We start from the raw sequence: 13,886 nt of genomic DNA, 5'->3' as shown, positions 1-13,886 counted from the left end.
CTAGCAATTCGCTAAAAAACAAACAAACTCGAAGTCATCTTGAAATCAAAAACCACTTTTCATTTGCTAGATTCCAATCGAATTACACCAGCAATTCGCCAAAAATGAAGAACCCCGAAGTTATCGTGAAATCAAAAACCACTTTTCATTGGCTCGATTCCAATCGAATTAGACTAGCAATTCACGAAAAATGAAAAACATGAAGGTATCTTGAAATCAAAAACTACTTTTCATTGGCTCAATTCTAATTGAATTAGACTAGCAATTCGCAAAAAACGAACAAACCCGAAGTTATCATTAAATGAAAACCCACTTTTCATTGGCTCGATTCCAATCAAATTAGACTAGTAATTCACCAAAAGCGAGCAAACTCGAAAATATCATTAAATAAAAACCACTTTTCACTGGCTCGATTCCAATCGAATTAGACTAGCAATTCACCAAGAAACGAAAGAACCCGAAGTTATCATGAAATCAAAAACCTCGTTTCATTGGCCCGATTCCAATCGAAGTACACTAGCAATTCGCCAAGAAACAAAAATACCTAAAGTTATCATGAAATCAAAAACCACTTTTCATTAGCTCGACTCCAATTAAATTAGTCTAGCTATTCGGAAAAAATGAACGTACTCGAAGTTATCACGAAATCAAGAACCACATTTCATTGGCTTGATTCAAATCGAATTAGACTAGCAATTCGCCAAAAATGAACAAACCAAAAATTGTCATGAAATCAAAAATCACTTTTCATTGGCCTGATTCCAATTGAATCAGACTAGCAATTCGTGAAAAATGAAAAAACCCGAAGTTATCAAGAAATCAAATACCACATTTCATTGGCTCAATTCTAATCGAATTAGTCTAGCTTTTCGCCAAAAAATGAACAAACCCGAAGTTATCAAGAAATCAAAAACCTCTTTTCATTGGCTCGCTTCCGATCGAATTCCTTTAGCTATTCGCCAAAAATGAACAATCCCGAAGTTATCATGAAATCAAAAACCACATTTCATTGGCTCAATTCCAATTGAATTAGACTAGCGATTTGCCAAAAATGAAAAAACCCGAAGTTATCATGAAATCAAAAATCACATTTCATTGGCTCGATTCCAATCGAATTAGACTAGTAATTTGCTAAAAACGAACAAACCCGAAGTTATCCTGAAATCAAAAACCACATTTCATTGGCTCGATTCAAATCGAATTAGACTAGCAATTCGCCAAAAATGAAAAAACCTAAAGTTATAATGAAATCAAAAGCAACTTTTCATTGGCTCGATTCAAATCGAATTAGACTAGCAATTTGCCAAAACGAACTTGAAGTTATCATGAAATCAAATTCCATTTTTCATTCATTCGATTCCAATCGAACTAGACTAGCAATTTACAGAAAACTAACAAATCGAAGTTATGAAGAAATTAAAAGCCACTTTTCATTTCCTCGATTCCAATCGAATTAGACTCGAAATTTTCCAAAAACGAACAAACCCGAAGTTATCATGAAATCAAAAACCACTTTTCATTGGCTCGATTCAAATCGAATTAGACTAACAATTCACCAAAAATGAAAAAACCTAAAGTTATTTTGAAATAAAAGACCACTTTTCATTGTCTCGATTCCAATTGAATTCCACAAGCGATTCGCCAAAAATTAACAAGCCCAAAGTTATCGTGAAATCAAAAACTACTTTTCATTGGCTTGATTCCGATCGAATTACACTTGCATTTGGCCAAAAACGAATAAACCCAAAGTTATCATGAAATCAAAAGCCACTTTTCATTGGCTCAGTCCCAATCGAATTACACTAGCAATTTGCCAAAAACGAGCCAACCCGAAGTTATCATGAAAACAAAAGCCACTTTTCATTGGCTCGATTCCAATCGAATTAGTCTAGCTATTCGCCAAAAACGAATAAACCCGAAGTTATCATGAAATCAAAAATGACATTTCATTGACTCGATTCCAATCAAATTAGACTAGTAATTCCAAAAATTAACAAACCCGAAGTTATCATGAAATCAAAATCCACTTTTCATTGGCTCGATTCCAATCGAATTAGACAAGCAATTCTCTAAGAAAAAAAAAGCCAGAAGTTATCATAAAGTTAAAAACCACTTTTCATTGGGTCGATTCCAACCTAATTAGTCTGGCTTTTCGTCAAAAACAAACAAACTAGAAGTTATCATGAAATCAAAAACCACATTTCATTGGCATGATTCCAATCGAAATAGACTAGCAATTCTCCAAAAACGAACAAACCGAAAATTATCACGAAATCAAAAATCACTTTTCATTGGCTTGATTCCAATCGAATTAGACTAGCAATTCGCCAAAATTGAAAAAACCCGAAGTTCTCTTGAAATAAAAAACCACATTTCATTGGCTCGATTCCAATCGAATTAGTCTAGCTTTTCGCAAAAAACGAACACACCCGAAGTTATCCTGAAATCAAAAACCACTTTTCATTAGCTCGATTACAATCGAATTAGACTAGCAATTCACCAAAAGTGAACAAACCCGAAGTTGTCATGAAATCAAAAACCACATTTCATTGGCTCGATTCCAATCGATTTAGACTAGCAATTTGCTAAAAAGGAACAAAACCCGATGTTATCCTGAAATCAAAAACCACGTTTTATTGGCTCGATTCCAATCTAATTAGACAAGAAATTCGCCAAAAATGAAAATCAAAAGCAACTTTTCATTGGCTCAATTCAAATCGAATTAGACTAGCAATTTGCCAAAAACGAACAAACTCGAAGTTATCATGAAATCAAAATCCACTTTTCATTCGTTCGATTCCAATCAAATTAGACTAGCAGTTTGCAAAAATCGAACGAACCGCAGTTATCAAGAAATCAAAAGCCACTTTTCATTGGCTCGATTCCAATCGAATTAGACTTGCTTTTCGCCAAAAATGATCAAACCAGAAAATATCCTGAAATGAAAAACCACTTTTCATTGGCTCGATTCCAATCGAATTAGACTAGCAATTCGACAAAAATGAACAAACCCGAAGTTATTATTAAATCAAAAATTACTATTCATTGGTTCGATTCCAAACAAATTAGACTAGCAATTCGCCAAAAAGGAACAAACCCAAAATTATCACGAAATCAAAAATCACTTTTCATTGGCTTGATTCCAATCGAATTAGACTAGCAATTCTCGAAAAATGAAAAAACCCAAAGTTATTATGAAATCCAAAACCACAATTCATTGGCTCGATTCAAATCAAATTAGTCTAGCTTTTCGCCAAAAATGATCAAACCCAAAGATATCCTGAAATGAACAACCACATTTCATTGGCTCGATTCCAATCGAATTAGACTAGCAATTCGACAAAAATGAACAAACCCGAAGTTATCATGAAGTCAAAAACCACATTTTATTGGCTCAATTCCAATCGAATTAGAATAGAAATTTGCTAAAACAGAACAAACCAGAAGTTATCCTGAAATCAAAAACCACATTTCATTGGCTCGATTCCAATCGAATTAGAATAGCAATTCGCCAAAAATGAAAAAACCCGAAGTCATCATGAAATCAAAAGTGACTTTTCATTGGCTCGATTCAAATCGAATTAGACTAGCAATTTGCCAAAACAAACAAACCCGAAGTTATCATGAAATCAAAATCCACTTTTTATTCGTTCGATTCCAATCGAATTAGACTAGCAATTTGCGAAAAACGAACAAACCAAAGTTATCAAGAAATGGAAAGTCACTTTTCATTGGCTCGATTCCAATCGAATTAGACTAGCGATTTACCAAAAACGAACAAACCCGAAGTTATCATGAAATAAAAAACCACTTTTTATTGGCTCGATTACAATCGAATTAGACTAGCACTACACCAAAAACAAAAAACCCGAAGTTATTTTGAAATCAAAAACCACTTTTCGTTGGCTCGATTCCAATCAAATTACACAAGCAATTCGACAAAAACGAACAAGCCCGAAGTTATCGTGAAATCAAAAACCACTTTTCAATGGCTCGATTCCAATCGAATTACACTTGCATTTCGCCAAAAACGAATAAGCCCAAAGTTATCATTAAATCAAAAGCAACTTTTCATTGGCTCAGTCCCAATCGAATTAGACTAGAAATCCACCAAAAACGAACCAACCCGAAGTTATCATGAAATCAAAAGCCACTTTTCATTGACTCGATTCCAATCGAATTAGCCAAGCCATTCGCCAAAAATGAACAAACCCGAAGTTATCATGAAATCGAAAACCATATTTCATTGGCTCGATTCCAATCGAATTAGACTAGCAATTCGCCAAAAATGAACAGACCCAAAGTTATCACGAAATCAAAATCCACTTTTCATTGGCTCGATTCCAATCGAATTAGACAAGAAATTCGCTAAGAAACAAGAAAAACTAGAAGTTATCATGAAATCAAAAACCAATTTTCATTGGATAGATTCCAATCTAATTAGTCTAGCTTTTTACCAAAAACGAACAAACCCGAAGTTATCATGAAATCAAAAACCATATTTCATTGGCGCGATTCCAATCGAAATAGACTAGTAATTCAACAAAAATGAACAAATCCGAAGTTATTTTGAAATCAAAACCACTTTTCATGAGCTCGATTCCAATCGAATTAGTCTAGCTTATTGCCAAAAACGAACAAACCCAAAGTTATCATGAAATCAAAAACCACATTTTATTGGCTTGATTCCAATGGAAATAGACTTGCAATTCGCCAAAAATGAGCAAACCCGAAGTTATCATGAAATCAAAAACCACTTTTCATTGGCTCGATTCCAATCAAATTAGACTAGCAATTCGTCAAAAAATGAAAAAATCAGAAGTTATCATGAAATCAAAAACCACTTTTCATTGGCTCGAAACCAATCGAATTAGTCTATCTATTCTCCAAAAATGAACAAGCCCGAAGTAATCATAAAATCAAAAGCCACATTTCATTGGCTCGATTCCAATTGAATTATACTTGCAATTCGCCAAAAACGAACAAACCCGAAGTTATTTTGAAATCAAAAACCACTTTTCATTCGCTGGATTCCAATCGAATTACACTAGCAATTTGCCAAAAACAAACAAACCCGAAGTTATCGTAAATTCAAAAACCACTTTTCATTGGCTCAATTCCAATCGAATTAGACTAGCGATTCTCCAAAAATGAACAAACCCAAAGTTATCTTGAAATCAAAAACCACTTTTCATTGGCTCGATTCCAATCGAATTACACTAGCAATTCGCCAAAAATGAACAAACCCGAAGTTATCGTGGAATCAAAAACCACTTTTCATTGGCTCGATTCCAATCGAATTAGACAAGCAATTCGCAAAAAACGAACAAACCTGAAGTTATCATTAAATGAAAAACCACATTTCGTTGGCTCCATTCCAATCAAATTAGACTAGCAATTTGCCAAGAAATGAAAAAACCTGAAGTTATCATGAAATCAAAAACCACTTTTCAGTAGCTCGAATACAATTGAATTAGTCTAGCTCTTCGCAAAAAATGAACATGCTCGAAGTTATTACGAAATCAAGAACCACATTTCATTGGCTCGATTCCAATCGAATTAGACTAGCAATTCGCCAAAACTGGACAAAGCCGGGGTTTTTCGAAATCATAAACAACTTTTCGTTGGCTCGATTCCAATCGAACTACACAAGCAATTCACCAAAAATGAACATCCCAAAGTTATCGCAAAATCAAAAACCACTTTTCATTGGCCCGATTCCAATCAAAATGCACTTGCATTTCGCCAAAAATGAATATACCCGAAGTTATCATGAAATCAAAGCCCACATTTCATTGGCTCAGTCCCAATTGAATTTTACTAGCAATTCGCCAAAAAAAGAACAAACCCGAAGCTATCTTGAAATCAAAAACCACTTTTCATTGGCTAGATTCCAATCGAATTACACTAGCAATTCGCTAAAAATGAACAGCCCCGAAGTTATCGTGGAATCAAAAACCACTTTTAATTGGCTCGATTCCAATCAAATTAGACTAGCAATTCGCGAAAAATGAACAAACCTGAAGGCATCTTGAAATCAAAATCCATTTTTCATTGGCTCAATTCCAAACGAATTAGACAAGCAATTCTCAAAAAATGAACAAACGCGAAGTTGTCATTAAATGAAAATCCACTTTTCATTGGCTCGATTCCAATCAAATTAGACTAGTAATTCGCCGAAACCGAACAAATTCGAAATTATCATGAAATCGAAAATCACATTTCATGGCTCAATTACAATCGAATTAGACTAGCGATTCGCAAAGAAATGAAAGAACCCAAAGTTATCATGAAATCAAAAACCACATTTCACTAGCGCGATTCCAATCGAAATAGACTAGCAATTCGCCAAAAACGAACAAACCCTAAGTTATCATGAAAGCAAAACCACTTTTCATTGGCTCGATTCCAATCGAATTAGTCTAGATTTTCGCCAAAAAGGAACAAACCCGAAGTTATCATGAAATCAAAATCCACATTTCATTGGCTCAATTCTAATCGAATTAGTCTAGCTTTTCGCCAAAAAATGAACAAACCCGAAGATATCATGAACTAAAAAACCACTTTTCACTGGCTCGCTTCCAATCGAATTAGTTTAGCTATTCGCCAAAAACGAACAATCCCGAAGTTTTCACGAAATCAAAATCCACATTTTATTGGCTCGATTCCAATCGAATTACACTTGCATTTCGCCAAAAACAAATAAACCCAAAGTTATCATGAAATCAAAAGCCACTTTGCATTAGCTCAGTTCCAATCGAATTAGACTAGCAATTCGCCAAAAACGAACATATCGAAAGTTATCATGAAATCAAAAGCCACTTTCCATTGGCTCGATTCCAATCGAATTAGACAAGCAATTTGCTAAGAAACAAAAAAAAACTAGAAGTTATCATGAAATCAAAAATCACTTTTCATTGGCTCAATTCCAATCTAATTAGTCTAGCTTTCGCCAAAAATGAACAAACCCGAAGTTATCATGAAATCAAAAACCACATTTCGTTGGCTCGATTACAATTGAAATAGACTAGCAATTTGCCAAAAATGAACAAAACCGAAGTTATCATGAAATCAAAACCATTGGCTCGATTCCAATCGAATTAGTCTAGCTTTTCGCCAAAAACTAACAAACCCGAAGTTATCATGAAATCAAAAACCACATTTCATTGGCTCGATTCCAATCGAAATAGACTAGCAAATTTGCCAATAACGAACGAACCCGAAGTTATCATGAAATCAAAACCACTTTTTATTGGATCGATTCCAATCGAATTAGTCTAGCTTTTCGCCAAAAACTAACAAACCCGAAGTTATCATGAAATCAAAACCCACATTCTATTAGCGCGATTCCAATGGAAATAGACTAGCAATTCGCCAAAAATGAACAAACCCGAAGTTATCATGAAATCAAAAACCCCTTTTCATTGGCTCGATTCCAATCGAATTAGACTAGTAATTTGCCAGGAAACGAAAAAACCTGAAGTTATCATGAAATCAAAAACCACTTTTCATTGGCTCGATTCCAATCGAATTAGCCTAGCTATTCGCCAAAAATGAACGGACCCAAAGTCATCATAAAATCGAAAACCACATTTCATTGGCTCGATTCCAATTGAATTTGACTTGCAATTTGCCAAAAACTAACAAACCCCGAATTACACTAGCAATTCGTCAAAAACGAACAATCCTGAAGTTATCAGGAAATCAAAAACCACTTTTTATTGGCTCGATTCCAATCGAATTACACTAGCAATTCGCCAAAAATGAACAAACCCGAAGTTATCGTGAAATCAAAGACCACTTTTCATTGGCTCGATTCCAATCGAATTAGACTTGTAATTTGCTAAAAACGGACAAACCCGAAGTTATCCTGAAATCAAAAACCACATTTCATTTGCTCGATTCCAATCGATTTAGACTAGCCATTCGCCAAAAATGAAAAAACCCGTTGATATCATGAAACCAAAAGCGACTTTTCATTGGCTCGATTCATATCGAATTAGACTACCAATTTGCCAAAACGAACAAACCCGAAGTTATCATGAAATCAAAATCTACTTTTCACTCGTTCGATTCCAATCGAACTAGACTAGCAATTTGCAGAAAACTAACAAATCGAAGTTATGAAGAAATCAAAAGCCACTTTTCATTGTCTCGATTCCAATCGAATTAGACTAGCAATTTTACAAAAACGAACAAACCTGAAGTTATCATGAAATCAAAAACCACTTTTCATTGGCTAGATTTAAATCGAATTAGACAAGCAATTCACCAAAAATGAAAAAACCCGAAGTTATTTTGAAATCAAAAACCACTTTTCATTGGCTCGATTCTAATCGAATTACAAAAGCAATTCGCCAAAAACGAACAAGCCTGAAGTTATCGTGAAATAAAAACCACTTTTCATTGGCTCGATTCCAATCGAATTACACTTGCATTTCACCAAAAAGGAATAAACCCAAATTAATCATGAAATCAAAAGCCACTTTTCATTGGCTACGTCCCAATCGAATTAGACTTGCATTCCCCAAAAATGAACCAACCTGAAGTTATCAAGAAATCAAAAGCCCCTTTTCATTGGCGCGATTCCAATCTAGTTAGTCTAGCTATTCGCCAAAAATGAACAAACCTGAAGTTATAATAAAATCAAAAACCACATTTCATTGGCTCGATTCCAATCGAATTAGACTTGCAATTTGCTAAAAACGAACGAACCCGAAGTTATCTTGAAATCCAAAACCACTTTTCCTTGGCTTGATTCCAATCGAATTACACTAGCAATTTGCCAAAAAAGATCAAACCCAAAATTAACGTGAAATCAAAATTCACTTTTCATTAGCTTGATTCCAATCGAATTAGACTAGCAATTCGCCAAAATCGAACAAACCCGAAGTTATCTTGAAGTCTAAAACCACTTGTCATTGGCTCGATTCCAATCGAATTACACTAGCAATTCGCCAAAAATGAACAAACCCGAAGTCATTGTGAAATCGAAGACCACTTTTCATTGGCTTGATTCCAATCGAATTTCACTAGCAATTCACAAAAAATGAACAAACCTGAAGTTATCATTAATTGAAAATCCACTTTTCATTAGCTCGATTCCAATCAAATTAGACTAGTAATTCGCCAAAAGCGAACAAACTCGAAATTATCATGAAATTAAAAACCACTTTTCATTGGCTCGATTCCAATCGAATCAGACTAGCAATTCGCCAAGAAATGAAAGAACCCTAAGTTATCATGAAATAAATAACCTCTTTTGATTGGCTTGATTCCAATCGAATCAGTCCAGCTATACGCCAAAAACAAACAAAAACCCGAAGTTATCACGAAAACGAAAACCTCATTTCGTTGGCTCGATTCCAATCGAATTAGACTAGCAATTTGCATAAAATGAACAAACCTAAAATTATCTTGAAATCATAAACCACTTTTCATTGGTTCGATTCCAATCGAATTAGACTAGCAATTCATCAAGAAACTAAAAAACCTGAAGTTATCATGAAATCAAAAACCACATTTCATTAGCTCGATTCCAATTGAATTAGTCTAGCTATTTGCCAAAAACGAACTTACTTGAAGTTATCACGAAATCAAGAACCACAATTCGTTGGCTCCATTCTAATCAAATTAGACTAGCAATTCACAAAAAATGAACAAACCCAAAATTTTCATGAAATCAAAAACCACATTTCATTGGCTCGATTCCAATCGATTTAGACTTGCAATTCGCCAAAAATGGACAAACCCAAAGTTATCATGAAATCAAAAACCACAATTCATTGGATCGATTCCAATCGAATTAGTCTAGCTTTTCGCCAAAAATGAACAAACCCGAAGTTATCCTAAAATCAAAAACCACATTTCGTGGCTCGATTCCAATCGAATTAGTCTAGCTATTCGTCAAAAATGAACAAACACGAAGTTATCACGAAATCAAAAACCAAATTTCGTTGGATCGATTCCGATCGAATTAGACTAGCAATTTGCTAAAAACAAAAAAATCCCGAAGTTATCATGAAATCAAAAACCACATTCCATTGGCTCGATTCCAATCGAATTACACTGGCAATTCGCCAAAAATGAAGAAACCCAAAGTTATCATGAAATCAAAAACTACTTTTCATTGGGTCAATTACAATCGAATTAGACTAGCAATTCGCCAAGAAACGAAAAAACCTGAAGTCATCAGTAAATCAAAAACCACTTTTCATTGGCTCGATTTCGATCGAATTAGTCTAGCTATTCGCCAAAAATGAACAATCCCGAAGTTATCATAAAATCAAAAACCACATTTCATTGGCTCGATTCCAATCAAATTAGACTAGCAATTCGCCTAAAATGAACAAACCCGAAGTTATCTTGAAATCATAAACAACTTTTCATTGGCTCGATTCCAATCGAATTAGACTAATAATTCACCAAGAAACGAAAAAACCTAAAGTTATCAAGAAATCGAAAACCACTTTTCATTTGCTCGATTCCAATTGAATTAGTCTAGCTATTTGCAAAAAATGAACATACTTGAAGTTACCACGAAATCAAGAACCACATTTCATTGGCTCGATTCCAATCGAATTAGACTAGCAATTCGTCGAAAATGAAAAAACCCAAAATTATCATGAAATCAAAAGCCACATTTCATTGGCTCGATTCCAATCGAATTAGACTTGCAATTCGCAAAAAAGAAAAAACCCAAAGTTATCATGAAATCAAAAACCCCAATTCATTGGCTCGATTCCAATCGAATTAGTCTAGCTTTCCGCCAAAAACGAACAAACCAGGAATTATCCTAAAATCAAAAACCACATTTCGTTAGCTCGATTCCAATCGAATTAGTCTTGCTATTCGTCAAAAATGAATAAACACGAAGTTATCACGTAATCAAAAACCACATTTCGTTGGCTCGATTCTGATTGAATTAGATTAGCAATTCGCCAAAAATGAACAAACCTGAAGTTATCTTGAAATCATAAACCACTTTTCATTGGTTCAATTCCAATCGAATTAGACTAGCATTTCGTCAAGAATCGAAAAAACCTGAAGTTATCATGATATCAAAAACCACTTTTTATTGGCTTGATTTCGATTGAATTAGTCTAGCTATTCGCCAAAAATGAACAATCCCGAAGTTATCATAAAATCAAAAACCACATTTCATTGGCTCGATTCCAATCAAATTAGACTAGCAATTCGCCTAAAATGAACAAACCCGAAGTTATCTTGAAATCATAAACAACTTTTCATTGGCTCGATTCCAATCGAATTAGACTAATAATTCACCAAGAAACGAAAAAACCTAAAGTTATCAAGAAATCGAAAACCACTTTTCATTTGCTCGATTCCAATTGAATTAGTCTAGCTATTCGCAAAAAATGAACATACTTGAAGTTATCACGAAATCAAAAACCACATTTCATTGGCTCGATTTCAATCGAATTAGACTAGCAATTCGCCGAAAACGAACAAACCCAAAATTATCATGAAATCAAAAGCCACATTTCATTGGTTCGATTCCAATCGAATTAGACTTGCAATTCGCAAAAAACGAACAAACCCAAAGTTATCATGAAATCAAAAACCACAATTCATTGGCTCGATTCCAATCGAATTAGTCTAGCTTTTCGCCAAAAATGAACAACCCAGAAGTTATCCTAAAATCAAAAACCACATTTCGTTGGCTCGATTCCAATCGAATTAGTCTTGCTATTCGTAAAAAAAACGAATAGACACGAAGTTATCACGTAATCAAAAACCACAATTCGTTGGCTCGATTCCGATTGAATTAGATTAGCAATTCGCCAAAAACGAACAAACCTGAAGTTATCATGAAATCAAAAACCACATTTCATTGGCTCGATTCCAATCGAATTAGACTAGCAATTTGCCAAAAATGAACAAACCCGAAGTTATCATGAAATCAGAAACCACATTTCATTGGCTCGTTTATAATTGAATTACACTAGCAATTCTCCGAGAAACGAAGAAACCCAAAGTTATCATGAAATCATAAACCACATTTCATTGGCTTGATTATAATCGAATTAGACTAGCAATTCGCCAAGAAACGAAAAAACCCGAAGTTATCATGAAATCAAAATCCACATTTCATTGGCTCGATTCCAATCGAATTAGACTAGCAATTTGCTAAAAACGAAAAAACCCGAAGTTATCCTGAAATCGAAAACCACATTTCATTGGCCCGATTCCATTCGAATAACACTAGCAATTCGCTAAAAAAAAAAAAACCCGAAGTTATCATGAAATCAAAAGCGATTTTTCAATGGCTCGATTCAAATCGAATTAGATAGCAATTTGCCAAAACGAACAAATCTGAAGTTATCATGAAAACAAAATCCACCTTTCGTTCGTTCAATTCCAATCGAATTAGACTAGCAATTGCAGAAAACGAACAACCCGAAGTTATTGCGAAATCAAAAACCACCTTTCATCGGCTCGGTTCCAATCGTATTACACTTGCATTTCGCCCAAAACGAATAAACCCGAAGTTATCATGAAATCAAAAGCTACTTTTCATTGGCTCATTCACAATTGAATTAGACTAGCAATTTGCCAAAAATGAACAAACCCGAAGTTATCATGAAATCCAAAGCCACTTCTCTTAGGCTTGATTCCAATCGAATTAGTCTAGCTATTCGCCAAAAAGAACAAACCCGAAGTTATCAGAAAATTAAAAACCACATTTCATTGGCTCGATTCCAATCGAATTAGACATGCAATTCGCCAAAAATGAACAACCCCGAAGTTATCTTGAAATCAAAAACCACTTTTCAATGCCTCGATTCCAATCGAATTATACTAGAAATTCGCCAAAAACGAACAAACCCGAAGTTACGGTGAAATCAAAAACCACTTTTCATTGACTCAAACCCAATCGAATTAGACTAGCAATTCGCAAAAAACGAACAAACTCAAAGTTATCATTAAATGAACAACCACTTTTCTTAGGCTCGATTCCAATCAAATTAGACTAGTAATTCGCCAAAAACGAACAAACTCGAAATTAAAATGAAATCAAAAACCACTTTTCATTGACTCAAACCCAATCGAATTAGACTAGCAATTCGCAAAAAACGAACAAACTCAAAGTTATCATTAAATGAACAACCACTTTTCTTAGGCTCGATTCCAATCAAATTAGACTAGTAATTCGCCAAAAACGAACAAACTCGAAATTAAAATGAAATCAAAAACCACTTTTCATTGGCTCGATTCCAATCAAATTAGACTAGCAATTTACCAAGAAATGAAAGAACCCGAAGTTATCATGAAATCAAAAACCTCTTTCCATTGGCTCGATTCCAATCGAATTACACTAGCAATTTGCCAAGAAATGGAAAAATTAGAAGTTATCATGAAATTAAAAACCACTTTTCATTAGCTCGATTCCAATTGAATTAGTCTAGCTTATCGTAAAAAACGAACATACTCGAAGTTATCACGAAATCAAGAACCACATTTCGTTTGCTCAATTCCAATCGAATTAGGCTAGCAATTCACCAAAAATGAACAAACCCAAAATTATCATGAAATAAAAAACCATATTTCATTGGCTCGATTCGAATTAATTTGTCTAGCTTTTCACCAAAAACAAACAAACCTGAAGTTATCCTAAAATCAAAAACCACAATTTGTTGGCTCGATTCCAATTGAACTAGTCTAGCTATTCGTAAAAAATGAACAAACACCAAGTTATCACGAAATCAAAAACCACATTTCGTTGGCTCGATTCCGATCGAATTAGACTAGCAATTCGCTAAAAACGAATAAACCCGAAGTTATCATGAAATCAAAAACCACATTTCATTGGCTCGATTCCAATCGAATTGACTAGCAATTCGCCAAAAATGAACAAACCCGAA

This window comes from Olea europaea, unplaced genomic scaffold, assembly GCF_002742605.1.
Source record: "Olea europaea var. sylvestris unplaced genomic scaffold, O_europaea_v1 scaffold575, whole genome shotgun sequence".
Classification (NCBI taxonomy): Eukaryota; Viridiplantae; Streptophyta; class Magnoliopsida; order Lamiales; family Oleaceae; genus Olea; species Olea europaea.
The sequence above is the reverse complement of the archived record's forward strand: the minus strand, read 5'-3'. Positions refer to the sequence as shown.